This window comes from Mustelus asterias, chromosome 7 (genome assembly GCF_964213995.1).
Source record: "Mustelus asterias chromosome 7, sMusAst1.hap1.1, whole genome shotgun sequence".
Lineage (NCBI taxonomy): Eukaryota > Metazoa > Chordata > Chondrichthyes > Carcharhiniformes > Triakidae > Mustelus > Mustelus asterias.
In genome coordinates this window covers 101,774,664-101,802,464 of record NC_135807.1, presented here as the reverse complement: position 1 = coordinate 101,802,464, position 27,801 = coordinate 101,774,664, and the positions used below count along the sequence as shown (strand labels likewise).

Sequence of the window (27,801 nt, the reverse complement as noted above, 5' to 3'; positions counted from 1 at the left end):
TGTGTGATGGACTGGGCTATGTTCACAACCCTTTGCAGTTTCCTGCGGTCTTGGTCAGAGCAGGAGTCATATCTAGCTGTGATACATCCGGAAAGGATGCCTTCTATGGTGCATCTGTAAAAATTGGTGAGAGCCATTGCGGACATGCCGAATTTCCTTAGCCTCCTGAGAAAGTAGAGGCATTGGTGGGCTTTCTTAACTATAGTGTCGACGTGGAGGGACCAGGACAGGTTGTTGGTGATCTGGTCACCTAGAAACCTGAAGCTCTCGGCCATTTCCACTTCATCCCCATTGATATAGACAGGCATGTGTCCTTCCTGAAGTCGATGACCATCTCTTTCGTTTTACTGACATTAAGGGAGAGATTATTCTCATTGCACCTGTTCACCAGATTCTCTATCTCTTTCCTGTACTCTGTCTCATCATTGTTTGAGACCCGATCCCCAAAGTTCAAAAACATCAGAGGCCAGTCTTGAGCCTATTTGACTCAAGACGTATCATATCATAGAATGGCTGAAGGTACTAGATACAGCAAAGGCTATGGGCCCTGACAACATCCCAGCAGTTGCACTGAAAACTTGTACTCCAGAACTAGCCAGGCCCCTAAGCAAGCTGTTCCAGTTGAGCTACGACACAAGCACCTATCCGACAATGTAGAAACTTAGCCAGGTATGTCCTGTCCACACAATCTGGGAAAATCCAATCCCATCAATTTCCATCCCATCAGCCTACTCTTAATGATCAGCAAAGTGAAGGAAGGGGTCAGCAACAGTGCTATCAAGTGACACTTACTCAGAAATAATCTGCTCACAGATGCTCAGTTTGCTTCCACAGGGTCACCCAGCTCCTGACCTCATTACAACCTTGGTTCAAACATGGACAAAGTGCTGAACTGCAGAAATGGGATGAGATTGACGGCCCTTAACATTAAGGCAGGATTTGACCAATTGTGGTATCAAGAAGCCCCAGTAAAACTGCAGTCAATGGGAATCGGGGGAAAAATCTCCATTAGCTGGAATCACAATTAGCAGCAAGGAGGGTACTTGTGGTGGTTGGAGGTTGACCATCTCAGCTTCAGGACATCACTGCAGGAGTTCCTCAGAGTAGTGTCTTAGGCCCAATCATCTTCAGCTAATTCATCAATAACCTCCCTTCCATCATAAGGTCAGAAGTGAGGATGTTCGCTGATGACTGCACAATAAAAAGCACGATTTGCAATTCATCAAACACTGAAGCAATCGGTGTCCTTATGCAGCATGGCCTGAACAATACCCAGCATTCATGCCATTTGTGACACACAAGTGCCACCTCACCTTGATATTAAATGGCGTTACCATAGCTGAATCTCCCACCCTCAACATCCTGGAAGTTAACATTTACCAGAAACTGAACTGGACTAGCCATAAAAATATACCATGGCTACAAGAGTAGATCAGAGGCTAGGAATGTTGCAGCAAGTAACTCACCACCTGATACTTCAAAGCCTGTTCACTATCTATAAGGCACAAGTCAAGAGCGTGCTGGAATACGCTTCACTCGCCTGGATAAGCACAGCTCCAACAACACAAGAAGCTTGACACCATACAAGACAAACAATCCGTTTGATTGGCATCCCATCCACCATCTTAAACATTCATTCCTTCCACCACTGACATGTAGTGGCAGCAGTGTGTACCATCTACAAGATGCACTGCTGAACTCACCAAGGCCTCATTGACAGCAGCTTCAAAACCTGCAACCTCAACCACCTAGAAACACAAGGATGCATGGGAATACCACCTCCTGCATGTTTCCCTCCAGCATGAACACACACCAGCCGGACTTGAAACCTGGACAACAAATGCTGGAATTGCCAGCAGCGGTCATATCCCATTAAAGAATGAATTTATTTATTCTAATTCTGATGCCTAGACTGGTCAGGTACTGCCCTCCAACACCCTCCGGCAAGGAGATGGTCTGCTATGCTCTCCATGGCATGATCCTAGATCCTTCAGAGAGGTGTGGACCTTCGGGATGGAGACAGCTTATTGAAGGGAGCAGCAGGAGGAATTGGAGGTGGAGAGAGATGCTACTGAACAGAGAGGTGCTCTGCTGCATGATATTGTCATATCCACCTCACCCTCAGAGTCAGTGTCTCTCCCTCAAAGCCTCAGGTTTGGATCCAATGAGGCATTCATAAAGTAGGCACACCCCTGGTTCTGATACCAGTGGCATCCTGCATCTCTCAGGCTGTTCTATATTTACTGGGTTTATCCTTACACTTTTTTGAACAAGGGTGTAACATTTGTAATTCTCTAGACCTCTGGCACCACCCAGGAAGATAATGGCCAATGCCTCTGCAATTTCCACCCGTTTTTCCCTCAGCAACCTCAAATGGTCCAAACAGATCCAGGTGACATATCAATTTTAAGTAGGCAATTTTTCTAGTTGATAGCACATCCAGTATCTCAACTCCTTCCTCCTTTACCATGTCTTCAGCAGTATCTTAGTCCTTGGTAAAGACAGGAACAAGTTTTAATTTAGTACCTCAGCCATACCCTCTCCCTCCATATATATGCCCCCTTTTTGGTCCCCAAATGGCTCCACTGCACCTCTTCCCACCCTTTCACGAACATATGTGCCAAAGAGGAATTTTGGACTCCCTTTCACTTTAACTGCCAGTTTCTTCTCATACTCCCTCTTTGCCTCTTATTTTCTTTCTCACATTGCCTTTGAACTTTATATATTCAGCCTGGCTCTTGTTTTTATTATCAATCTGAGATTTGCCATTCACCTGCTTTATCCTCTTCATCTTAATCTCCTACTTTTTTGTACATCCAGGACACTCAGGATTTGGTTGCCCTCCCTTTTCCACTCGTGGGAATAAACCTCGACTGTTAACAATCCATCTCCCCTTGAAATGCAGCCTTTTTGGAGAAACACTTGGTTTGGATGCTGCTGCTTACAAAATAAAAATGTATCAGATACACTGACAGTGTTAGCTAAGGATAATTAGCTGGAGAATAGGACTCAATTAAGCTGCAGTGATTACCTTAATCGTCAATGAGAATTATGTTCATATGGACACAGGGGCAGTAACTGCCAGCGAGCAAAAACATTTGTATTCATAGAAACTGAGGGATGGCGTGATCTGAATTCGGCATTACGCTCTCCTTGATAAATAGTCTTGTGAGAGCCAGTGTCTAGGCTCACACTTGGTTGGGATATGTGGAGTCGTGGGGTGAAGTTGAGCAGCCACAAGAACAAAAATATATGAGAATATCTATCAGATACATGGAAGTATTGCATCACAATCATTCTACAAAAGGCATAACTACTGTTACAGGATGAACCTTGTGTCTTGACACAGCATCTGCACAATGGTATGAATGTTTAGAGACATCTTTTTAAAGACTACAGGTGAGATTTTCGGGTCTCCCCACAGCGTGCTTCTCGCAGGGGGAGGCAGCCCACTATTGGCCGGTGGCAGGACCTTCTGGTGGCACCGCTGTCAATGGGATTTTGCATTGACTGCACCCCACGGTGCCGGGAAACCCACCAGGAGAGTGCCATCGGCAGGTGGGACCAGAGATTCCACTGGTGTGAAAAACTCAAAAGTTCCGGCCTGCATTTTGAAAATGAAGAAAAGGCTGGAACTGAAGATGGTATTCATGATGTGGAGATGCCGGCGTTGGACTGGGGTAAACACAGTAAGAAGTTTAACAACACCAGGTTGTGTGGCTTTTGTGTGATCCAAGCTTGTGTGGCTTTTGCTACCAAATAAACCTGTTGGACTTTAACCTGGTGTTGTTAAACTTCTTACTGAAGATGGTACCACAGAGCTAACAGCCCATTTAGTGGATTAGATCAGCTGATTTTGCAAGAGGACAATTTCTGTTATTGACTCACTATGGTTCTGGCCAATGTGATAACATAGAAACACAGAAGATAGGAGCAGGAGGAGGCCATTTTTCCCTTCAAGCCTGCTCCGCCATTCATCACAATCATGGCTGATCATCCAACTCAATAAGCTAATCCTCCTTTGTCCCCATAACCTTTGATCCCATTCGCCCCAAGTGCTATATCCAGCCGCCTCTTGAATACATTCAATGTTTTGGCATCAACTACTTCCTGTGGTAATGAATTCCACAGGCTCACCACTCTTTAGGTGAAGAAATGTCTCCTCACCTCCATCCTAAATGGTCTACCCTGAATCCTCAGACTGTGACCCCTGGTTCTGGACTCCCCCACTATCGGGAATATCCTTCCTACATCGACCCTGCCTAGTCCTGTTAGAATCTTGTAAGTATCTATGAGATTCCCCCCTCATTCGTCTGAACTCCAGCGAAAACAATACTAACCTAGTCAATCATTCCTCATACATCAATCCTGCCAACCCGGAATCAGCCTGGTAAACCTTTGCTGCACTCCCTCAAGAGCAAGAACATCCTTCCTCAGAAAAGGAGACCAAAGTTGCACACAATACTCTCGGTGTGGCCTCACTAAGGCCCTATATAATTGCAACAACACATCCCTGTTCTGTACTCTCAACCTCTTGCAATGAAGGCCAACATGCCATTTGCCCTCTTTACCGCCTGCTGCACCTGCATGCTTACCTTCAGTGACTGATGAACAAGGACACCCAGGTCCCGCTGCACATTTTCCTCTCCCAATTTACAGCCATTCAGGTAGTAATCTGCCTTTTTGTTTTTGCTTCCAAAGTGAATAACCTCACACTTATCCAAATTATACTGCATCTGCCATTGATTAGCCCACTCATCCAACCTGTCCAGATCATGCTGAAGGATCTCTGCATCCTCGTCACAATTCACCCTCCCACCCAACTTGGTATCATCGGCAAACTTTGAAATGTTACATTTTGTTCCCTCATCCAAATATGATTTGTATTAGGGAACAGAATAGAGACTGAGTTAAATACAATTTTAATGATTACAGCATACTGTTTTATCTTCTTTTAGTTTTTGTGTGTGCGATAGTGTAGATGAGTCATGTCAATGCGACGTCAGATTTTCATTAACCTCTGGAACAAGTGTGTGAGAAACATTGTTATGATCCAACCTCCCTAGCAGCACTGTGGGTATACCATTACCACATGCACCCCAATGGTTCAAAAAGCAGCTCATTACACATTCTCAACAGCAATTAAGAATGGGCAACAAATGCTGACCTTGTCAGTGACGTCCAGATCCTATGAATGAATAAAAAAATCTTTTATGCAGTTTTGGAAAAACATTTGTCCTTTATTATTTCTTTAATTTCACTGCTATCTTTAGCTCTCAGCATTCTAATCATCTCTTTCATTATTCCTTTGCTGCCACATGACTGGAGTTCTTTTTAAAGGTTGTGTTTAACATGTTTGGCACTTCTTAACAAGGGCTGCCATTGTCATCAATATCCTCTTTGTACCTGATTTGAGCAGATTCCTATACACCTTAAAGAACTCTCGTCTTTATCTCCCTGGAGTTTTACATGGTTTATATTTCATTGTCTAAAACCTATTTCAATTGCACAATTCATCCATTTTGGAGACAGTTTCTTTAGCTTCTATTCATTTTTCTTCAGAATATATTCATGCTGAATACTCAACACGACAGTTTTTAAAGTGTTCCATCTTTTCTCAGCAATATTTTGCTTGCTAATTTATTTTAGATAATCCATTATTCATTTGAGTTTTTAAATTTTCAAATCACATATGTTGTAAAGATCCTGATTAGAGCTGATTTATTCATGTTGTGGTTCCGAGTCTAAATAGTTTCTACTATTACTATATTATGAACTGTGATGATACTATGTCTTTAAAAATATCATGTTTTTTGTAAGGGGTATGTTTAGAATTCAGATCAGGTTTGCAAAGTGTTAGATTGTCTAAGAAATCTTTTAAATTGGTTGCTGGGAGAACAGTTTAAGTGTTTTAAGTTAAGGTAATGCATTTGTGTTTACTTAGGTTTTCCTGGGGTTTCTGAGTAGAATTTTGATCAGATTGCTTGACAAGGACAGAGTCGTGTGCTAATGGAAGGAGCTAAGCTTGCAGTGAAAATATAGGGCCCGATTTTACCATCAAGTTGCGCCCATTTTTGAGCATGAAAACTTGGTAAAGTCGGGCGTGAGGCAAGTAGCATGATTCGCGCCCACCTCCGTGCTGGTTTCCCCTTTATCAAGGCCCGAAAATAGCCGTGATCAGGACCATGCCCAAAACGGGCATGACAGGCCACTTAAATGCATTTGCATGCATTTAAATTGACTTAATGGGCTGCACGCCCAACCTTACCGACACTTCCCTCTTTATCACCACGTTCGCTCATCCAGATTTGGCGCGAAACAGGCATGCTCTACAAAAGTCCAATTTTGGTGCTCCAGTTAGTGTGGAGGTAAGTGCCGAGCATCCGACGGCTCTCTGCTTGAGATAGGCGGGCATGGGGGGTGGGGGGGGGGAGCGGGGAGGGGGGGGCGGGTGGTGAGGGAAGGTGGGTTCGATGGCTCTCTGCTTTGATGGGGGGGGTCTGCTGCCACTCTGCCTGTGATCAGTGAGGGGGGAGGGGGGGTCCGCTGCCGCTCTGGCTGAGATCAGTTGGGGGAAAGGGAAGGTCCGCTGCCACTCTGCCTGTGATCAGTGAGGAGGAGGGGGGGGGTCCGCTGCCACTCTGGCTGAAATCAACTTGGGGGAAGGGAGGGTCCGCTGCCATTCTGCCTAAGATCAGTGAGGGGGGAGGGGAGGTTCCGCTGCCACTCTGCCTGAGATCAGTGGGGGGGGAGGGCCCGCGATCAGTCTGGGTGGTGGAGGGGATGGGGGCATAAGGGGGTCAATAATGTTGTGGGGGTGGGGCAATGTCTGCGGGGGCCAGAGGGAGGTTTTATCCAGCCCGAGAGCAATGTGGCAGGGGAGCCACATTCTATCATTTTTTTTCTGCGTGTGTGCAGTTGGAGGCACCGATCGGAGCTGCAGGATTTCGGGCGCATTAGGCCCCGCTCACAGGCTTGTGCAGCGCAATTCGGAATTGCTGATATCTTTTCAGGCAGAGTGTGTATGGGGCGCCTGAAAACGGGTCTAAAAGTCAGATCTGAAACACTGCCAGTTTCAAGTCCACCCAGCACCCAGAATTAACCCATAGAGCTTCTCTTTCATTTTTGAAACAAGCAGTTACTGCCTGGTTCTGAAAGAAGCAAGTTGTGTCTCACTGTCTCTCTCTCTCCAGAAGTGCTCTGAAAGTTCTCGGACTGTTAACCTGAAACAAGCAAGTAAGACTGTGTCATGCTGATTAATTTTAAAGAGGGGGTTTAAGGTATAAGAGGAATATTACTTGAATTGGAACTCATAGTGAGAGGTTAGTTTAAGTATTGTTCAATTGTTATAGTTAAAACTGTGTTGTTAAATAAAAATGTATTTGTTTAGATAAAAGCTTCCCAATGTGTCAGTAGAATTGCACCTGAAGTGAAACATCACATCCACATATTAATGGGGTCTCATCTGACTTCATGATATATAGCTTGGGGTTTCTGTTCCGTACCCTAACAGAACACTAATAAAAATTATTGAGGGAGGGCTCTTTAGATTGTTCTATGCAAAATATTTTGAGTTCACTTGCAATGTTCACAATGTTTGACTATTTTCAACTTTAAAAAACATTTCCAGGGTATGGATAATATTGGCAAGGCCAAGGTTTATTGTCCATCTCTATTTCTCCTTGTGATGGTGTTGGTGAGACACCTTAAACTGCTACAGTTTATTGAGGAAGTATGGAGTTTCAGGATTTAACATAATAAACAGGTAATGTAGTTCCAAGTCAGGATGATGAGCAATTTCAAGAAGACCTTACAAGTAGTGGTTTCCCAATGTGGCCTGTTGTCCTTGTCCTTCTGGATGACAGAGAAGGTTTGGAAGGTTCTATTCAAGAAAATTTGGTTACTTAAACAGTACCTTTTGTAGATAATACACACTGCAGCCAAAGTGTGATAGTGGTGCAGGGACCAAATGTTTAAGATGGTATATTGGGTGCCAATTAAGCAGACTGCTTTGCCCTAGATGGTGTCAAGCTTCTTGAGTGTTATTGTAGCTGTGCTTACCCAGCCAAGCGGAGAGTATTCCATCACACTCCTGATGTGATGGTACACAGGCAATTCCCAGCCTCTGACCTGCTCTGTGTGGCCACTGTATTTAAGTAACTGGTTCCAGTTCAGTTTCTGATCAATGGTGATCAAGGTCTAGGCTTTTGATGGGGGGGATTAAACAATTGTACTGTCATTGAATGTCAAGGGAAATGGTTAGATTCTTTGTTGGAGGTGTGGTGCGCATATAACTTGCCATTTACCTGCCCAAGCCTGAAAATTGTCTGTGTTTTAATGCATGCAGGCACGCCATTATCTATGAAATTGTGAAATAAAACTGAACATTAACAATTGCGCAGTGAACATCCCCACTTCTGCCATTACAGTGGAGGGAAAGTCATTGACGAAGCAGCTGAAGATGGTTGGGCAGAGGTTATTGGCCCCAAGGAGCTTCTGCAGCAATATCCTGGGACTGATGATTGGCCTCCATCAATTACAACCATCTTCTTTTGTGCGAGCTACGACTGCAACTTGTGGAAAATTTTTCCCAAGACCCTCACTGACTTTCTCAGGTTCGATTACTCGACATTCAGTAAAAGGTTATTTTGATGTCAAGGTCAGTAACTCTCACCTCCCGTGTAGAGTTCAGCTCTCTTTTTCCCATATTTTGACCAAGTCTGAATTGTGCTCACTGAAGCCAAACTGAACATCAGTGAGAGGATAAGTGCTGCTTGATAGCACTGCCAACAACCCCTTCCATGGTTGCACTGATGAGGTATTGGCTAGATTGGGCTTTCCTGCTTTTTGAGGCCAGAACACACCTGGTCAGTTTTTCACTTTGTCGGTTAGATGCCAGTTTTCTAGCTGTACAGGAACAGCTTGGCTAGCAGTGCAGCTAATCCTGGAGCTCAAACCTTCAGCACTGAAAGCACAATGTAGTTGGGGCCTTAACTATATCCTGTGCACACAGCTCATACCTTAATACCACAGTGGAGTGAATTGAATTAGCTGAAGATTGGCAAGTGTAATTATGGGGATCGCAAAAAGATTCTGAGATGAATCATCTACTCAACAATTCCAGCTGATAGTGGTTGCAAATGCTTTGTCCTTGAGTTTTGCACTCACGTGCATCCTCCATTAAGCATCATGGAGTTTCCTTCCCCCATTAGTTGTTTAATTGTCTGCCACCGTTCTTGACTGGATTTGGTAGGACGGCAGAACTCTGATCCGAGCCATTGGTTTTAGGATCACTGAGCTCTGTCCAGCATGCATGTGTTGTAGCTTGTTTGGAACAACATTCTTAGTGCTGAAGAAAGAGACATGCTACTGAAGCTTTTTGTCTTGGACTCCTCAGGACAGATATGAAAGAATACTAACTGTAAAGGGAACTACAACTTACACTGCATGTAAGTGTACACTGCATGTACACTCATGAGGGAGTGGTCAAGTATGGTTGGTCAGGTGGAGTTGGTCAGGTAAGGGTTAGTTGGGCAGTGCGGGGGGGTAGTCAGGTTGGGTCAGGAGGTAGAGGGCTTAGGTTGGCGGGGGTCAGTTGGATGGTTGAATGGGGGGGGGTCTGGTTGGGTCAAGAAGTAGAGGGCTTAGGTTAGCATGGGTCATTCAGATAGTCGGAGGCTAGTCGGATGGTCAGGTAGTCGGGCTGGGTCGGGAGGTGGAGGGCTCAGGCAGTTGGAGGGAAGTTGGTTAATGCTTGGTGAGTCAGTTCTGTAGTTATCCAAGTGTTAGACTAGTTTTTAGTCTGTCTAATATTTGCTGAGCAAGTTTTCAGGTAAGTACCACAGAAATATCCTAAGTCACCAATTCTAGCTCAGAGTTGAAGACATTGATAGGGAGCAGGCGATTTACCCATTGAATATTCAAACTTTCTGGGCAATTCCCACAGGGGTCAGCACTTCAGGACTACCAGAGTCCCAAAGTAGATCTCAGTTGTATATCCGCGGTCCCCGACAATCCACAGACCAGAAGATAGGGTCCCAGTTCCTTTCCTAAACAACATTCATGAACCAATGGGATTGATGATAGAGAGCTTCAAGCACTGGAAACTTCTGACTTGTCCATGGTTGGGATTCTCCAGTGCCGCTATAATGAATGGAGTTTTGACCAAGTGCCAAAATTTCCATTCTCACTGGCAGTGGGGCGGGAATGGATAAGATCGGAGAATCCCGACCATTACTGACATTATTTTTTTGAAATTCTAGATTAATTTAATTAATGGAATTCAAATTTAACGACTACCATGGTGGGCTTTTGATTCATGTCCAGATGATTTGCCCCATCCTCTGGAATACTAGGCCATGAGCAGAACCACAAATCCACCAAGTTTATAGCTATGTTTAAAAAACGATAGCTTTCTGATTTTAGTCAAAGGAGTGGACATAGGAAGTCACATTGAGCTCTTTGTGATGTTGCAACATGGGCTTCTGTAGAGGACAGGTTTGTGACTCCAGGCACCAATGGCACACCAGGATTCATCACCCCCTCCAAGGATGCAGTACGCCCTCCACCTTTCTCTGGTGCCAGCTCCAATTGTCTCTGCAGAGCACAGCAAACACTACAAAAAGAGACCCTTGCTGCCTTCAGATCTGTCAAGGCAGCAGCATCTCATTTGCAGTAAGCCAGTGGCTGCTCCTATTGTCGCTCTGATGGTGGAATGACTCCGGTTGGGTTCTTCACTGCGGTCAACAGTCAGATCCTACAGTGGACATCCTTTGTCCTCCAGCAGCTAGACACTGAAGCTGTCAGGTGGAGAAAAGACTTGTTGACCTGTTAACCTTAAGCTGGGGAAATAGCCCCTGTGTCCATTCCTCTGTTCCGTCTAGCTGCAAATGGCTGCGGAGAAGACAGCTGCTGCCTTTGTGTTGTTACTGCTGCCGAGCTGGAGCAAGTGGTATTTCCTCCTCAGAGGTCCAAGCAACTGAAGAATGAGAAGCCTCACAAGCAATAATGTAAGATTACTCTCAGTTCAATCCAAGGCACTTCATACAAGTTGCATAAGTTGCTGTTCCCAGTAAGATCAGTGAATTCAGGCTGAACGAACCTCTCCTGTCAGCACCAGCACTTGCCAGTTTCAGCCTTTATACTGTTCATATCAGGTCAGTTTCACTCGATGATCAATTCCTGCCTTTGCTTTCTCCAAGCTGGCATGGTGCAGATACAACATTGAACTTGTGTGCTATTGGAAAAGAAGGAATCCATGTTTAAAAAGGTTTTTAATTGCCTTTTCAATTGGCTCAACTGTTTTCCTATCAAACCAAAGTGGGATTGCCCCCTGAATTCGGAACCCATCACAGGGTAAGCCAGAAGAGGACAGGATGACATTGGGGTAATGACCCAACATCAATTTCAGGACTTTACATGCACTGGATGCTACTTCAACTTGGGTGGGAAAATTCTGCTCATTCCCTACTTAACAGTTGTAACCACCCTTATCCTTTGGAGAGAAGAAAGCTTGTAAGTTGCAGCCACATTAACACTAACCACATTATTTTGTAACTTTTTCCAGGATATCAAGTCACATGCCTTCATTTTCAAATTTCCTTGAAAACAGAAAGCTTCCCTCATCCATTTTTTTCTATCCTTTTAGTACATCATATACAACTACATGCATTTATGGTGACGGACACATCCATTGAATCTCTATGACCATTACATACTTGCGTTTAATTTCCTGCCATGAGACAATCACTTTTTCTACTCTACCAGAACTTAGCTGGAGATTAACTAACCCGGAGTTATCATCTTTGGAACCTTTATTCATTGTTGAATATTGTTTGCAACAACAATAGCTCCAGGGAGCACCTCTTAGTCCTCTTCACTATGATAGATGGAGAGCTGGTCCCTGTTGCAACACAGGTAGCCAGGCAGTGAAGGATAGAACTAGAGCCAAACCTTCAGACTCTTACAAATGTTTATATATCACACACCAAGAGAGGATGTTGAACTTTAAAAATCCAGTCTGTATAAAGTGACAGCGAAGTCACCCAGAGTACATTTGAAATTCTAATCTAAAACGTGCTGAGATGTGGTTGCTTTCCTATACAAAGGAGGTTTGAAAATATGTGGATGCTTCATACTCTAATTGCTACAAAATTTGATTAACCAACTCTCACTTTTATATGTGTTATAATATTTCCAGTGAACACATTCTCTGCAAACCCCAATGCACAACCTTAAAAGGACATTTCCTTCCGTCTCCAATTCTTCAGACGGGGGAAAGAGACAGAATGAAGGCGCAGAAACAGAAGAGATGTTCAGAGCTGTATAATGAGAAATCTGAGACAATGAGCTCTGCTTAGCTCCAAAATACTAGGAATAACATTCCCTCTCAGTTCTGCTACAAAATTCCTAAGTAAGTTATCCTTGAAAATCTTTCTACAGGTTTTATGAGTTTAATTTTCTATATTTTTTTTTAGTTGAAGCACTACCACTTCCTTTCCCATATCCTCTGCTCACCCACCCACCCTCTCCAAATGTCCATAATATAGGCCTTGTAGGGAAAGTACAGCTTGGACCTTAAAACAAAAGTGATTGTCCAATTGTCACACCACTAAATCTTGGACAACTTATTATTTTCCTCTTCCTCTTTGTAATAAATCCTCGGAGGCAGAAGTCCTTCACCAAAATCCCTGTTTTGACAAGTCTGACAACAGCATACAGAATGGTTTCAGTTAGCAGTCTACACCAGGAGTCCCAGAGGAACTGACACTCCTGGTTAAATACAAAGCAAAAGGCTCCCCGATTGGCCTATCAATTTGGCCCTTAATCAGGGAGTTCATATTCTAACAGGCCCATCTCATTGTCTGATTAAAGTCATTACACTCTTACCCATGTATCTCTAATAATTCCTCAATTTCCTCTTCCTCCTGCCCTTAACATGATCAAATGCCTGAAACCTACTGAAAAAAACAGGATCATCACTTATTTATCATACAGGGACTGATTTTACCATTTTGAGTCTAAGTGCCGAATCTGGGCGTCAAATAGATCCGAGCCTGGAATCCTCTTTCCAGCGCGCCCATACGCTTTTTGCCGGCTCTGGTCCAATTCGCGCAGTGGGCGGGGCTTAGCGCTGCCGGAACGATTGGAGCTCTGAACTGCGCATGCGCAGTTCGAAAAAAAATCCGAAGCAGTGCGCCCGGGCGGGGAGAAAAAAAGCAGAGAGAGCGGCTCTCTGACCCAGATCATCTGGGGGCGGGGGGGGGGGGGGGGGGGGGGGAGGGGGAGGAGGAGAGGGGGCAGGACCCAGATCACCCTCTTGGAGGGGGCGGGGGGGTGGGAGGAGGAGAGGGGTGGGACCCAGATCACCCTCTGGAGGCGGGGGGGGGGTGTGGGAGGAGGAGAGGGGGCAGGAGGAGGAGAGGGGGTGTGACGGGTCCATCTGGCTCACCAAGTCAGTTACAATACTGCGTTCAGCATCTACTGAACCATCTTGGATACAAAGGATAATGGCATTAGGGTTCTGCATGTAAGCCTTGCTTATGCTAAAAATTACATCCTTGGTGTCGGCAGCCATTCCTGGTGTTACAGTACTGATAACACCAGGAAGATCGACCCAGTACCATTCATTATCCTTTGTATCCAAGATGGTTCAGTAGATGCTGAATGCAGTATTGTAACTGACTTGGTGAGCCAGATGGATCCACAAGGCAGAAGGACCATCTTTGTGTTGACCAAAGTGGATTTAGCTGAGGAACATACAGCTTATCTTGCTAACGGAAGGATGGTGGAGGGAGACCAGCAATCAAGGTAGGTTGGGGGTGTGCTCTGCCGAGGGGGGGCCTGCCTCCCAGGGGGGCCTGATCCTTAGGTTCATTAAGTGGATTTAAATGCATGCTAATGCATTTAAATTGTCGGGCCGCCCGATTCGAGCGCGGGCTGGACCCGCGCTCGAATTGGGTGTCAGTAAAGCCGCGATCTGCTCGGAATTGGGTGCAGATCGCGGTATAGGCCCGACGCCCAACTTTACCGTGATTTCATGCCCGTTTTCGGGCACAAAGTTTTGGTAAAATCGGGCCCACAGTCTTTCTTTACGCTAACAAATGCTTCCTTTTCTTGTTAGCCATTTCCATAGGATACTCCTTGTAATCCACAGTTATCTCTCCTATTGAATCCAACACTCAATGTGGGTCACTTACAAAGGGTTTAGACTCACTAATCCTATTCTCTAATTCCACTATTCCTCTCCCTCAGAACCTTGATGAGCACGGATGTGTCTGAACTCTACAGTTCTAATGATAAAGGTAACACAGCACACAAATCTTGTTCTCATTTCACCTTCCATGGCCCCCAGCAATTGAGAGCTTGATCAATTAATATGTAAAAGTTCTTTACACCCTTAGAATGATATTTTCTGACCTAAAGTGTCCTAATAATAGATGTTTGAATATATACTAAAAATACAATTCCTGCCCCGTTTAGCGTGACCCTTCCCCAGCTTGGCATTGGATTCTCTACCAGACTGATTCCTGGGATTACAGGATCATCATACAAGGTGAATTTGCGCCAACTGGATCTGTATTCACAGTTTAGAAGAATGAGAGGGAGTCCCATTGAAATGTATAAAATTCTGACAGGGCTTGACAGATTGGATGCAGGGATGTTGTTTCCTCTGCCTGGGGGGTTTCCAGCAAGTGGACACAGTCTCAGGATACAGGACAGGCCATTTAGGATTGAGATGAGGAGAAACTTCTTCACTCAGAGGCTGGTGAGCCTGTGGAATTCTCTACCATAGAAGGCAGTGGCAGCCAAGTCACTGAATATACTGAAGAAGGAAATAGATAGATTACTAGACTCCAAAGGTATCAAGGGATCATAGCATCATAGAAGCCTTGAAGTGCAGAAGGAAGCCATTCGGCCCATATCGAGTCTGCACCAACCACAATCCCACCCAGGCCCTATTCCCGTAACCCCACATATTTATCCTGCTAATCCCCTAACACGAAGGGGCAATTTAGCATAGCCAATCAACCTAACCCACACATCTTTGGACTGTGGGAGGAAAGTGAAACACACACAGAAGTGAGGAGAATGTGCAAACTCCACACTGACAGTGACTTGAGGCCAGAATTGAACCCGGGTCCCTGGCACTGTGAGGCAGCAGTGCTAACCACCGTGCCGCCCATATGCCACTGTGTCAGAAATTGAGAAAGTGCAAGTGCGTTTGGAAAGATCAGCTATGATTTTATTGAATGGAGGAGCAGACCCCCAAGGGCCCAATGACCTACTCCTGCTTCTGTTTTCAATGGGTGGGAATTACCCAGTAACCCATCACGGAGAGGCAGCCCGCCATTGGCCAGAATCTTCTGGCCTGCTGTTTTAGCGGGGTTTCCCTTTTAATGCATCCCTTGCATCAGGGAAACCCACAGCTGCGGTGTACCGTTGGCGGGACCAGGAGTTCCCGCCAATGTGAACAGCTGCAAAGTTCCAGCCTATGTTTCTATAATTTTGGCCTTTGGTTTTCTTCCACTGTCAGTGCCTATGCTGTGTACCATATCCTCTATAGGACAGTACTCTTCCTCTTCAGACACGCTATTGGCCAACTATCTTTCAATCTCTGGAGTACCATCACTATCTAGCGGACCCACACTCCTTCCTCTATTCAATATATCACTGATGCTTTCTGATTGCTTTCCTTCTCTTTATCACTGCTGGCTCACACCGTTGCACATTCTCACTTTCCAAGAGCTTATGTCATGCTGCTTTCTCATTCACTCAGCTATTCGTTCATTACATGTCTTCAATTAATCAATAACTCAATGCTGTTGCTAAAAAACAAAACTAATTAAAATGTGTCTCGACATCCTTTTTCAAAGATGTAGAAATTTAGCTTTTTGTTCTAAATGCACCAAAAATACAAATGTTCCTTCAGACGTGGTCTGAATTATAGCTCATTGTTCACAGTGGCTTTGTGGTACCATGGGGGCTCTGAGCAGAGGTCTGGCAAGTTTCATCAGGAAAGAGGAAACTAAAGCACCCTGTCAGCACAAACATCTCTCAGGGCACATCAGCAAACAACTAACTTAAAGTGACAGCATACAGAAAACACAGCATTGCTTTGACCTTTTGCCTACAGGAGGAATGAGGCTTGGTTTGAACAAAATCAGAGACCATATGGAAAGGAATAAAAAGTTGACAAATCCTCCAAACAAAAACATGATTTTTTTTGAAAGTTCAATAACAAGCCATTGAGCACTTGTCGCTTTGCATGTGATAAAAAATTAAATGAAGAAATTCATAATATTGAATATACCATATAGTAAATTGCATGGCTTGTTTCTAAACAAATTTTTAAATATTTTGCTAGATAAATCCTGTCTTTAAAAGGTAAAATAAAGTGTTAATAAATGTACATGGATTCAAATGGTCACCTATATTCTAAATGCAGAGCAATAATTCCATTCAAGGGGCTCTTAGGCCAAGAGCAGTATTCAATATTTTGGAATAAATAGATTGGATTAGTGCATACCTTTTTTTTAATCTGGAATGTAAAACATAGTGAAATTTCTTTCTGAAATAAATTTTCTTACCATTGTAGAGAAGTCCAGAATTCCTTTTGTTTGATGTGACAGTTTTCCAATATCCTTTGAAGATGAAAGTTTTCCCATATGATGCTGGTGAAAGGGTGTTGCCAATGTTATGGTCTGCGACCTGTAGGTAAATGGGATCATGTGATAAGAATAGGACAATTACCAGTTTAAGGCTAAACAGTAAATCATTGAAAAAATTACAATAAGTACAATCAGACAACAGGGAGGATAATATCAAATACAGGGAAGGCAGTGGTGCATTGGCATGGTCACTGGACTAGTAAACCAGAGACTCAGAGCAATGCTATGGGCCTCGGGTTCAAATCCCACTATGGCAGATGGTGAAATTTGAATTCAATAAAAATCTGGAATTAAAACTCTAATGATGACCATGAAACCATTGCTGATTGTCATTTTTAAAAACCCATCTGGTTCACTAACGTCCTTCAGAGAAGGAAATCTGCTGTCCTTACCAGGCCTGGCCTACATGTGACTCCAGACCCATAGCAATGTGGTTTACTCTTAAATGCCTTCTGAAAATGGCCCTGCAAACCACTCAGTTCAGGGGCAATCAGGGATGGGCAATAAATGCTGGTCTGGCCAGGGACGCCCACATCCCCTGAATGAGTAAAAAAACACCATAAAGATATGAAGCGGAAGAGAAAATGCTGGAAAATCTCAGCAGGTCCGGCAGCATCTGTAAGGAGAGAAAAGAGCTGACATTTCGAGTCCGGATGACCCTTTGTCATCATGCTTAACAGATGAAGCGGATTCAATAAGATTTCTATCAGGGCATTCTTTGTATGGACGTACCTTAAGTATGTCTAAAAAATCTTAACTGCTTTATAGAAATTTGAAAACATGCATATCTTCAGCATACAGGTGCGCTGAAAATATAATTAAATATTTGCATGGTTACGCCAATTAATATTTGCTCTGAAACACTATCCATTCTGCAGAGCCAACCAATCAACAGCCTATTACAAACACAAAGGCCTGACCAATTAGCAGTAAGATCCTGCCCATATTCTCATTCTCCATTATATAAAACTACCTTTTCTACCCGTTTCCCTCATTCCTCCAGATGTGCAGAGTATTCTGTCAGAAATGTTGAGGCCTACCAGTTCTCTCTTCAGAGGAAATTTTTAAACAGAATAACCATCAAACCATCTGCTCAACGTCACCACTAACACCATGAAAACCTTCAAATAACTTTCACATATATGCAAATGACACAGTAAAGTGCAGATTCTAAAGGTGTACCTACTAACAGATAGAATAAGCCTGAAGGAAAATGGTGCCAAAAAAACCAACAGATAAAGGTAGCAGTGCGGAATCAGTGGATGTCAGAGAGAGCAAGCCTTCGGGAAAGCAGTGCTGGAGACTGAGCTTCATGAGATTATCATATTTCGGGATGGTGTCTATAATTCAAGGTAAAATGAAGGGAGTCATGTGACCTGGCTGCTTTGATTGTTAGAGATTAAAGGGGGCCCAGATTGTATTATTGCAAAGAAGGTCCAAGGTATTTTCACTTGGAGACAATGGTAGCAGCCTGTGTGGATAGACAGCAACTGTCTAAAGTCCCAGAAAAATCTTGGGAATTTGGGTCATAAACAGTTATGCTTTTACTCTTTTGTTATAGCAAGGGCTGGATCTGAGGAGGCATGGAGACTTTGTGGACCTTTACAAAGAGCAGACGGGTCCTAGATCCTGCCCCCTTTTCTGAAAAGTCCCATTTTCACTGGTTTTCATTGGGAAACAGGGATGGAGAATCCCACCTGCATCCTCTTTAAATAAAGAGAGTTTGAGGCCCATCAAGCCAAGATTTTACAGCAGCCCATTGCCTTCAATAAATCTGAATGAAAAAGAGACTAAAATACAAAATTAAATCCAATTGTTAAATATAGCAAATTTTACTTAAAGCTTTTCCAAATTTCGGCCACTAAATGATTTTTAAAAAGTATTTTGAATGATCAGCAAGCCATACATTGGGAGCAATTCTCCCAAAAAATCTCTAATTGCTGTCTCCTGCGGGAAAAGTGCTGCGATTCCCACCAAGTGGCTCAGCGTGATTCAGATCCCAATCCTCCCACACCCAGACAATGCCATGGAGGTTAGGATCTCACACATGAAGAAATCCTGAACTCAGCAGGGCCATTTGAACACAGTGCTGAGTTAAAACAGACCCTATTTTCACAATAACATAGGCCTTATCCCACAGCGTGAGAGTTATACATTTTTAGAGTCGACACAAATACTTATGAAGGGCAGGTAAGATGAATAGAACTGTGTGGTGAACCGTAGATGGTTACCACTATGGGTACTTGTACATATGTTACTTAGGGTTGGGGTGTTCCACCTGTTATCATTGTTCATGTGGTACACTCCGTTCGGCTCCGCCTTCTTACAGGAGTATAAAGGTCACTGCTACTTCCTAGTAGCCCTTAGTCTATGACAGTATTGTTAAGTAGTGTGCTCCAATCTTGTTGTGAATAAAAGCCTTTATTCCCGGGTACGTCCTAGCCTCCCGTGTGAATCAATCGCGCGTCAATTTTATTCACAACAAAATACCGAAAATTTTGTTCGAGGAAAAATGGAGCAGATGCTGAAACCCGATCGGCTAACCTTGGATCCATGTGCCGCTGGGGCGTCGAATACTTTCGACCATTGGTTGAAGTGCTTCGAGGATTACATTGAGGCCTCAACAGCAGTCCAGACCGACGCCGACAGATTGCGGGTCCTCCACGCCAGGGTGAGCGACACTGTGTATGCAACAATTCGCGATTCCCAAAATTACAAAGATGCCATCGAATTACTCAAGAAGCTGTACAATAAACAGCCGAACGAAATTCATGCTCGTCACCTATTAGCCACTCGATGGCGGCAGCCCGGCGAAACTACGGGACAGTACCTGCGCAAACTTCAACAGCTAGCCAAAGCCTGCAACTGCAAGGAGGTGTCGGCTGTTCAATACACCAACGATCTTATTTGGGACGCGTTCGTGGTGGGAATCGGCTCATCCTAAATTCGCCTGCGGCTGCTAGAGCAGGGTAACTTGGACGTGGCTAAGACGGTAGAATTGGCCGATGCAATGGAAACGGCCTACAGAAGTCTCGAAACCTACCCCACCGACCACGTGGAAACATTGTGGCAAGCACAGCCACTGCCTCAACTGTACTCGGCGGCTCCTCGGAACTGCGCGATAATGCTCTCAACTTCAGACCTGACGGCTCCTGGAGGCCCACGGTGCTATTTCTGCGGATTGGCAAAGCATCCACGCCAGAGATGACTGGCCAGGACGGTGTTTTGCTCCACCTGTGGAAAGAAAGGGCACTATGCAAAAGTGTGCCGAGCAAAGACCCCTTCCAAGCCCAGCAGTGCTGCGTGTGACTCCCCAGGATCCATCTCCTCATCTCCGGCCTCATCGATGTCATCAGCCACGTGCGATCCACGGGCGCCGCCATTTCCTACGACGACGACGCAAGCCACGTGCGACCTGCGGGTGCCGCCGTTTTCAACATCATCGACCACGGGCGATTCATGGGCGCAGCCATTTTGGTCGACACCGGCCGCAGAAGACCAGCAGGGGTCCTCGTCATCGGCTATCTCAGCTGCCTGCAGTTACACTCGGGATCCAACAGTGGCGTCAATCATCCTGGACCAGGCCAAGCCTCACAGACTCGACAAGTCCATGATGGACATAGAGGTAAATGGGCGCCTGGCGCATTGCCTGTTTGACAGCGGGAGCACGGAGAGCTTCATCCATCCGGATACAGTGAAACGGTGCGCTCTCCGGGTGCAAACTGTCAGGCAGACAATCTCCATGGCGTCGAGGTCCCGATCTGTCTTTGTTCTTGGGAGCTGTGTGGTAACCTTAATGGTGCGGGGCACAGTCTACGAGAACTTCAGGCTCCTCGTGTTACCACACCTTTGCGCTCCGGTACTCCTGGGGCTAGACTTTATGGTCCACCTGAAGAGTGTGACCCTGCGGTACGATGGGCCACTCCCTCCACTTTCAGTGGGAGAACAGCAGCCTCCAAATTGTCCAGCGCGCTCCACATGCGGTCTCTCAACACTCAAAATTACCCCGCCTTCCCGATTCGAAAATCTCGTGCCAGGCTGCAAGCCCATCGCAACTAAGAGCAGGCGTTACAGCGCTGAGGATCGGATCTTTATTCGATCTGAGGTTCAGCGGCTCCTCAGGGAAGGGGTCATTCAACCTAGCACTAACCCATGGAGAGCACAAGTCGTGGTGGTCAAGACTGGAGACAAGCCCCGGATGGTCATAGACTATAGTCAGACCATTAATAGGTACACGCAGCTGGACGCGTACCCTCTTCCGCGCATATCTGACATGGTCAACCAGATTGCGCAGTACCGGGTGTTCTCCACCATCGACTTGAAGTCAGCCTACCACCAGCTCCCCATTCGTCCAGAGGACCGCAAATACACGGCCTTTGAGGCGGATGGCCGTCTCTACCACTTTTTAAGAGTCCCTTTCGGCGTCACTAATGGGGTCTCGGTCTTCCAGTGTGAGATGGACCGAATGGTGGACCAAAACGGGCTACGGGCTACCTTCCCGTACCTGGACAACGTCACTATCTGCGGCCATGACCAGCAGGACCACGACGCCAACCTCCAGAAGTTTTTACGCACTGCGACTCTCCTGAACCTGACCTATAACAAGGAGAAGTGCGTATTCAGCAAGCACCGCCTAGCAATCCTCAGATACGTGGTGGAAAACGGGGTAATCGGCCCCGATCCAGACCGTATGCATCCCCTCCTTGAACTTTCCCTACCCACTAGCATCAAAGCACTGAGAAGATGCTTAGGCTCCTTCTCGTACTATGCACAGTGGGTTCCCAATTACGCGGACAAAGCCCGTCCGCTCATAAAATCTACCTCTTTTCCCCTGACAGCAGAGGCTCGCCTAGCCTTTGAAGGGATAAAAGCCGACATCGCGAAAGCCATGATGCACGCTGTCGATGAGTCCATCCCCTTTCAGGTGGAGAGTGATGCATCTGATTTCGCCCTGGCCGCCACACTTAACCAGGCGGGCAGGCCCGTCGCCTTCTTCTCTTGCACCCTCCAAGGCCCTGAAATTCGGCACTCCTCTGTGGAGAAAGAGGCTCAGGCCATTGTGGAGGCCGTACGGCATTGACGCCATTATTTGGCTGGCAAACGATTTACCCTGCTCACGGAACAGCGGTCCGTGGCCTTCATGTTCAACAACACGTTAAAGGGAAAAATTAAGAATGATAAAATCTTGAGGTGGAGAATCGAACTCTCCACCTACAACTATGATATCATGTACCATCCGGGGAAGCTCAATGAGCCCTCAGATGCCCTGTCGCGTGGAACATGTGCCAGTGTGCAGGAGGACCGGTTACAGGCCCTCCACAATGATCTCTGCCATCCGGGGATCACTCGGTTTTTCCATTTTGTAAAGGCTCGGAATCTGCTCTACTCCATAGAGGATGTCAGGTCGATAACTCGAAGCTGCCAGGTATGTGCAGAGTGCAAGCCGCACTTCTATCGGCCTGACAGGGCACACCTCATTAAGGCCACTCGCCCTTTTGAACGACTGAGTGTCGACTTCAAGGGCCCCCTTCCTTCGACAGATCGGAATGTGTATTTCCTCAACGTGGTTGACGAATACTCCCGATTCCCCTTTGCCATCCCCTGTTCTGACATGTCCTCTGCCACGGTCATCAAAGCCCTGCGGAGTCTTTTTACCCTGTTCGGCTACCCCAGTTATATCCACAGTGATAGGGGTTCGTCGTTTATGAGCGACGACTTGAGACAATACCTGCTCTCTAAAGGAATTGCCTCAAGTAGGACTACGAGTTATAACCCCAGGGGTAACGGACAGGTCAAGAGAGAAAACACTACAGTCTGGAAGGCTGTTTTACTGGCGTTAAGGTCTAGGGGTCTTCCAGTCTCCCGTTGGCAAGAGGTACTTTCTGATGCGCTCCATTCAATCCGGTCCCTCCTGAGTACGGCAACCAACGCTACCCCACATGAGCAGAGTTTACCTTCCCTAGGAAGTCTTCCTCTGGGACTTCACTGCCGTCTTGGTTGACGTACTCAGGACCTGTCCTCCTGCGGTGGCATGTTAGGGCCCGCAAGTCCGACCCTTTGGTTGAACAGGTCCATCTCCTCCATGCCAACCCTCAATATGCCTATGTGGCATATCCTGACGGGCGAGAGGACACGGTCTCTATCAGAGATCTGGCACCTGCAGGGGACCTGGAAACCCCCGTCACTCCCGCACCCCTGGTTAGGATTCCTTTGCCCATTCTCTCCCCTCCTGACACGGCGCGGGCAGCATCGGGACCTCAACTTAATCCTCTTACTCCCGTGTACAGCTTGCCTGAGTCCAGGAGATTGTCGCCACCTCGAGGTCCACAGGTGTGTGAGGAACTGGAGGAGTCACTGGACACCACCTTGGAGAGAGGGTCGTCACCACGGTCACCAGAACCGGCACTGGAGCCAGTGCTGCGGAGGTCGCAGAGACGGTGCGGACCTCCGATACGGCTGAACTTGTGAACATATGGACAGTTCGGATTGTCTCCTTACCCCACCGGCCTTTGTTTTTAAAGGAGGGGTGAATGTGGTGAACCATAGATGGTTACCACTATGGGTACTTGTACATATGTTACTCTTGTTACTGTTGGGGTTAGGGTTGGGGTGTTCCACCTGTTATCATTGTTTATGTGGTACACTCCGTTTGGCTCTGCCTTCTTACAGGAGTATAAAGGTCACTGCTACTTCCTAGTAGCCCTTAGTCTGGAATAGTATTGTTAAGTAGTGTGCTCCAGTCTTGTTGTGAATAAAAGCCTTTATTCCCGGGTACGTCCTAGCCTCCCGTGTGAATCAATCGCGCATCAAACTGTCAAATCATTTCAATCAACTCGTTAAAAATTAAAAATGGTTAGCAGTCATGGTGAGCCCTACATGGTGTATTTCCTCCCTCATATCACTGAGAGATGAAAATAAAACCTGTTCGAGCAATTAAAATTGCTGTTTGTCAACATTACTCCAAGAGCTTTCATTATTCCATTATTAATGATTGACTGCTTTCCAGCACCTATAATTATCCCAGCAGGAGGTCGTTAGTTCACAATTTGATTGACAGCTCAAAGAAGATACTAAAGGATGATCTATCTTTGATGTGAGGCTATAGAACATAGAAAAGCTACAGCACAAACAGGCCTTTCGGCCCACAAGTTGCGCCAAACAATTTCCTTACCTTCTAGCTCATCTATAACCCTCTATAGAATGATAGAATCCCTACAGTGCAGAAGGAGGCCATTCGGCCCATCGAGTCTGCACCGCCCACAATCCCACCCAGGCCCTACCCCCACATATTTACCCACTAATCCCTCTAACCTACGCATCTCAGGACTCTAAGGGGCAATTTTTAACCTGGCCAATCAACCTACCCGCACATCTTTGGACTGTGGGAGGAAACCGGAGCACCCGGAGGAAACCCACGCAGACACGAGGAGAATGTGCAAACTCCACACAGACAGTGACCCGAGCCAGGAATCGAACCCGGGACCCTGGAGCTGTGAAGCAGCAGTGCTAACCACTGTGCTACCGTGCCGCCCCTATCTTACTAACCTCCATGAACCTATCCAAAAGTCTCTTAAAAGACTCAATCGAACCCGCTTCCACCATTACTACCGGCAGCCGATTCCACGCACCCACCACCCTCTGAGTGAAAAACTTACCCCTAACATCTCCTCTATACCTACTCCCCAGCACCCTAAACCTGTGGCCTCTCGTGACAACCATTTCAGCCCTGGGTAAAAGCCTCTGAGAATCCACTCTATGAATACCTCTCAACATCTTATACACCTCTATCAGGTCACTTCTCATCCTTCACCTCTCCAAGGAGAATAGACCTAGCTCTCTCAACCTATCCTCATAAGGCATACCACTTAATCCCGGCAACATCCTCGTAAATCTCCTCTGCACCCGTTTTATGGCTTCCACATCCTTTCTGTAATGAGGTGACCAGAACTGGGCACAGTACTCCAGGTGGGGTCTGACCAGGGTCCTATACAGCTGCAGCATTATCTCCCGATTTCTAAACTTTATCTCCCGATTTCTAAACTATGAATACAAGGCTGATTGTTTTGATAAAATATTAGTACTTCAGAGGCTTTTAAAATCTTGAGCGGGCTTTTATGGATGGGAGTGTTTTTTATTATAGGGAGAGCTGTAATCGATATTTAGATCTGCATTTTATTTCATCTCAATATTGTTCATGAGGCCTTGATGTGGAGATGCCGGCATTGGACTGGGGTAAACACAGTAAGAAGTCTCACAACACCAGGTTAAAGTCCAACAGGTTTATTTGGTAGCAAAAGCCACTGGCTTTCGGAGCTCTCGCTGCTCCTTCATCAGGTGAGTGGGAGTTCTGTTCACAAACAGGGCATGTAAAGACACAAACTCAATTTACAAAATAATGGTTGGAATGTGAGTCTTTACAGGTAATCAAGTCTTAAAGGTACAGACAATGTGAGTGGAGAGAGGGTTAAGCACAGGTTAAAGAGATGTGTATTGTCTCCAGCCGGGACAGTTAGTGAGATTTTGCAAGCCCAGGCAAATCATGGGGGTTACAGATAGTGTGACATGAACCCAAGATCCTGGTTGAGGCCGTCCTCATGTGTGCGGAACTTGGCTATCAGTCTCAACTATCAGTCTCAGTATCAGCTATTGGCCAACGTTGTCTGCCTAATACGCAGCAGGAAAGGATGTTCCAAGGCATGGTACATTGGGGAAACCATGCAGACGCTATGACAACGGATGAATGAACACTGCTCGACAATCACCAGGCAAGAGTGTTCTCTTCCTGTGGGGGAACACTTCAGCAGTCACGGGCATTCGGCCTCTGATCTTCGGGTAAGCGTTCTCCAAGGCGGCCTTCACGACACACGACAGCGCAGAGTCGATGAGCAGAGACTGATAGTCAAGTTCCGCACACATGAGGACAGCCTCAACCGGGATCTTGGGTTCATGTCACACTATCTGTAACCCCCACGACTTGCCTGGGTTTGCAAAATCTCACTAACTGTCCTGGCTGGAGACAACACACATCTCTTTAACCTGTGCTTAACCCTCTCTCCACTCACCTTGTCTGCACCTTTAAGACTTGATTACCTGTAAAGACTCGCATTCCAACCATTATTTTGTAAATTGAGTTTGTGTCTTTATATGCCCTGTTTGTGAACTGAAATCCCACTCACGTGATGAAGAAGCAGCGCTTTGAAAGCTAGTGGCTTTTGCTACCAAATAAACCTGTTGGACTTTAACCTGGTGTTGTGAGACTTCTCATGAAGCCTTGCCATTGGTGGATTCCCTACCCCTTTGGCACTGGCAATGGCACACTTATGGTGTCCAAACAGGCACTGCCAGGGTGCAAGGTGGGCACAGGCCAGCCATGCCCCTGACCAGCCGGGGGCATGAATGGCCTCCGATCCTCTTGGTGTGGCACATGGTCCTCACCACTGCAGAGTAGTCGTGATTCTCGCCGGCATGACATCTTGAGGGCAAGGGAGGAAGCAGCCTTGAGGGCAGAAGCAGCCGTGAGGGAGCAGGTAAGTTCTTTTTAACTTATATAAAAGCAAAATACTGTGGATGCTGGAATCTGAAACAAAAACAGAAAATGCTGGAAAATCTCAGCAGATCTGACAGCATCTGTGGAGAGAGAATAGAGCCAACGTTTCGAGTCTGGATGACCCTTCATCAGAGCTAAGAGCAAACAAAATCAGGAAAGATTTATACGATGAGGATGGGTGGGGTAGTAATTGGACAAAGGGAATGTAGATGAGGATACAGAAGGCTGAGAGAGGTGCTAAAATTGTCCATTAAGTGATCAGAATGTGTGAATGGCAGAACAAAAGTTAAGGCAGTTAGCCTGAGGGACGGGGGATGGGGGACAAGAAGGAGAGCGGGAACGGAGACGTGGAAAAATGGAGGTGAAAAAGAAGGATGATAAAAATGGATGAATGAGGTGAAAAGAAGAAACAGAATGAAATGAAATAAATGGAAATGGGGGCGGGGAGGGTGGTGGAAGGTAGAGGGGAAAGTTCATGCTCTGAAATTTTTGAACTCAATGTTTAATCCAGAAGGCTGTAAAGTGCCCAATCAGAAGATGAGTTGCTGTTCCTCCAGTTGGCGTTGGGGTTCGCTAAAACACTGCAAAAGGCAAAGAGTGGACAAGTGGACAGGAGGGCAGGGTTGTGCGCTGAAGTGGCAAGCGACAGGAAGGTCTGGGCCCTACCTGCGGACGGACCAAAAGTATTCAGCAAAGCGGCCACCCAGTCGGTGTTTGATCTCTCCGATGTAGAGTAGACCTCATTGGAAGCAGCAAATGAAATACACCAGATTGAAGGAGGTGCATGTGAAGCATTACATCATCTGAAAAGGGTGTTTAGGCTCTGGGATGGTGAGCAGGGAGGAGGTAAAGGGGCAGGTGTTGCACCTTCTACGATTGCATGGAAAGGTCCTGTGGGCAGGGGGTGAGGTGTCAGATGTGATGGACGAGGGAACTTGGGTGGTCCTGGAGAGAACGGTCCCTGCGGAATGTGGACTGGGGGGTGGGGGGGTGTGGGTGGGGGGGCGTTGAGGGGAAGATGTATTGAGTAGTGGCATCATGCTGGAGTTGGCGGAAATGGCGATGGATGATCCTCTGAATGTGGAGGCTGGTGGGGTGAAAAGTGAGGACAAGGGGGACCCTATCCTGGGTCTGAGAGGGAGGGGAGGGGGTCAGAGCAGAAGCCTGGGGGAATGAGTCTGACACGGCTGAGAGCCCTGTCAACCACAGCGAGCGAAAAACCACGATTCTTTTAACTTATGTTACTTTTATATAAATGGGTTTCATGTCCTTTCTGGGCGCCAAGCCATTCTCGTCGGCAAAACTAGGCCCGGAGGATTTTTACCTTCCCATCCAATCTTCCCAATGGGCCAGGCTGATCAACCAATCACGGGGCGAGCTGACAAGATCATGCTCTGTATTCAACAGAACAACTGGGTTGAAGTTTTGGAGAATAGAGGTGGACCTTGTAAACAGCCTGCCTCAGCACGGTGGCAGTTTCTGATCAACGTCCGGGCACAGCGGCCTCTACTCCATCCCAGATCACCAGCCCATCTCCAACCCTAGACTAAAAATTGGGCCCAAGACAACATTTTTGCCCCAAAG

General features: G+C 46.2%; 1 protein-coding gene across 26 annotated transcripts in view; it reads right to left on the bottom strand.

Moving 5' to 3' along the window:
* LOC144495881 (cAMP-regulated phosphoprotein 21-like) overlaps positions 1–27,801 on the bottom strand; it is a 751,410-nt gene that overhangs the window by 661,716 nt on the left and 61,893 nt on the right. For all 26 annotated transcript variants that reach the window (XM_078216592.1, XM_078216588.1, XM_078216598.1 and 23 more), the window contains one exon: positions 16,590–16,710. The gene's annotated coding sequence lies outside the window, so the exon portion shown is untranslated. The remainder of the gene's footprint in view (positions 1–16,589; positions 16,711–27,801) is intronic.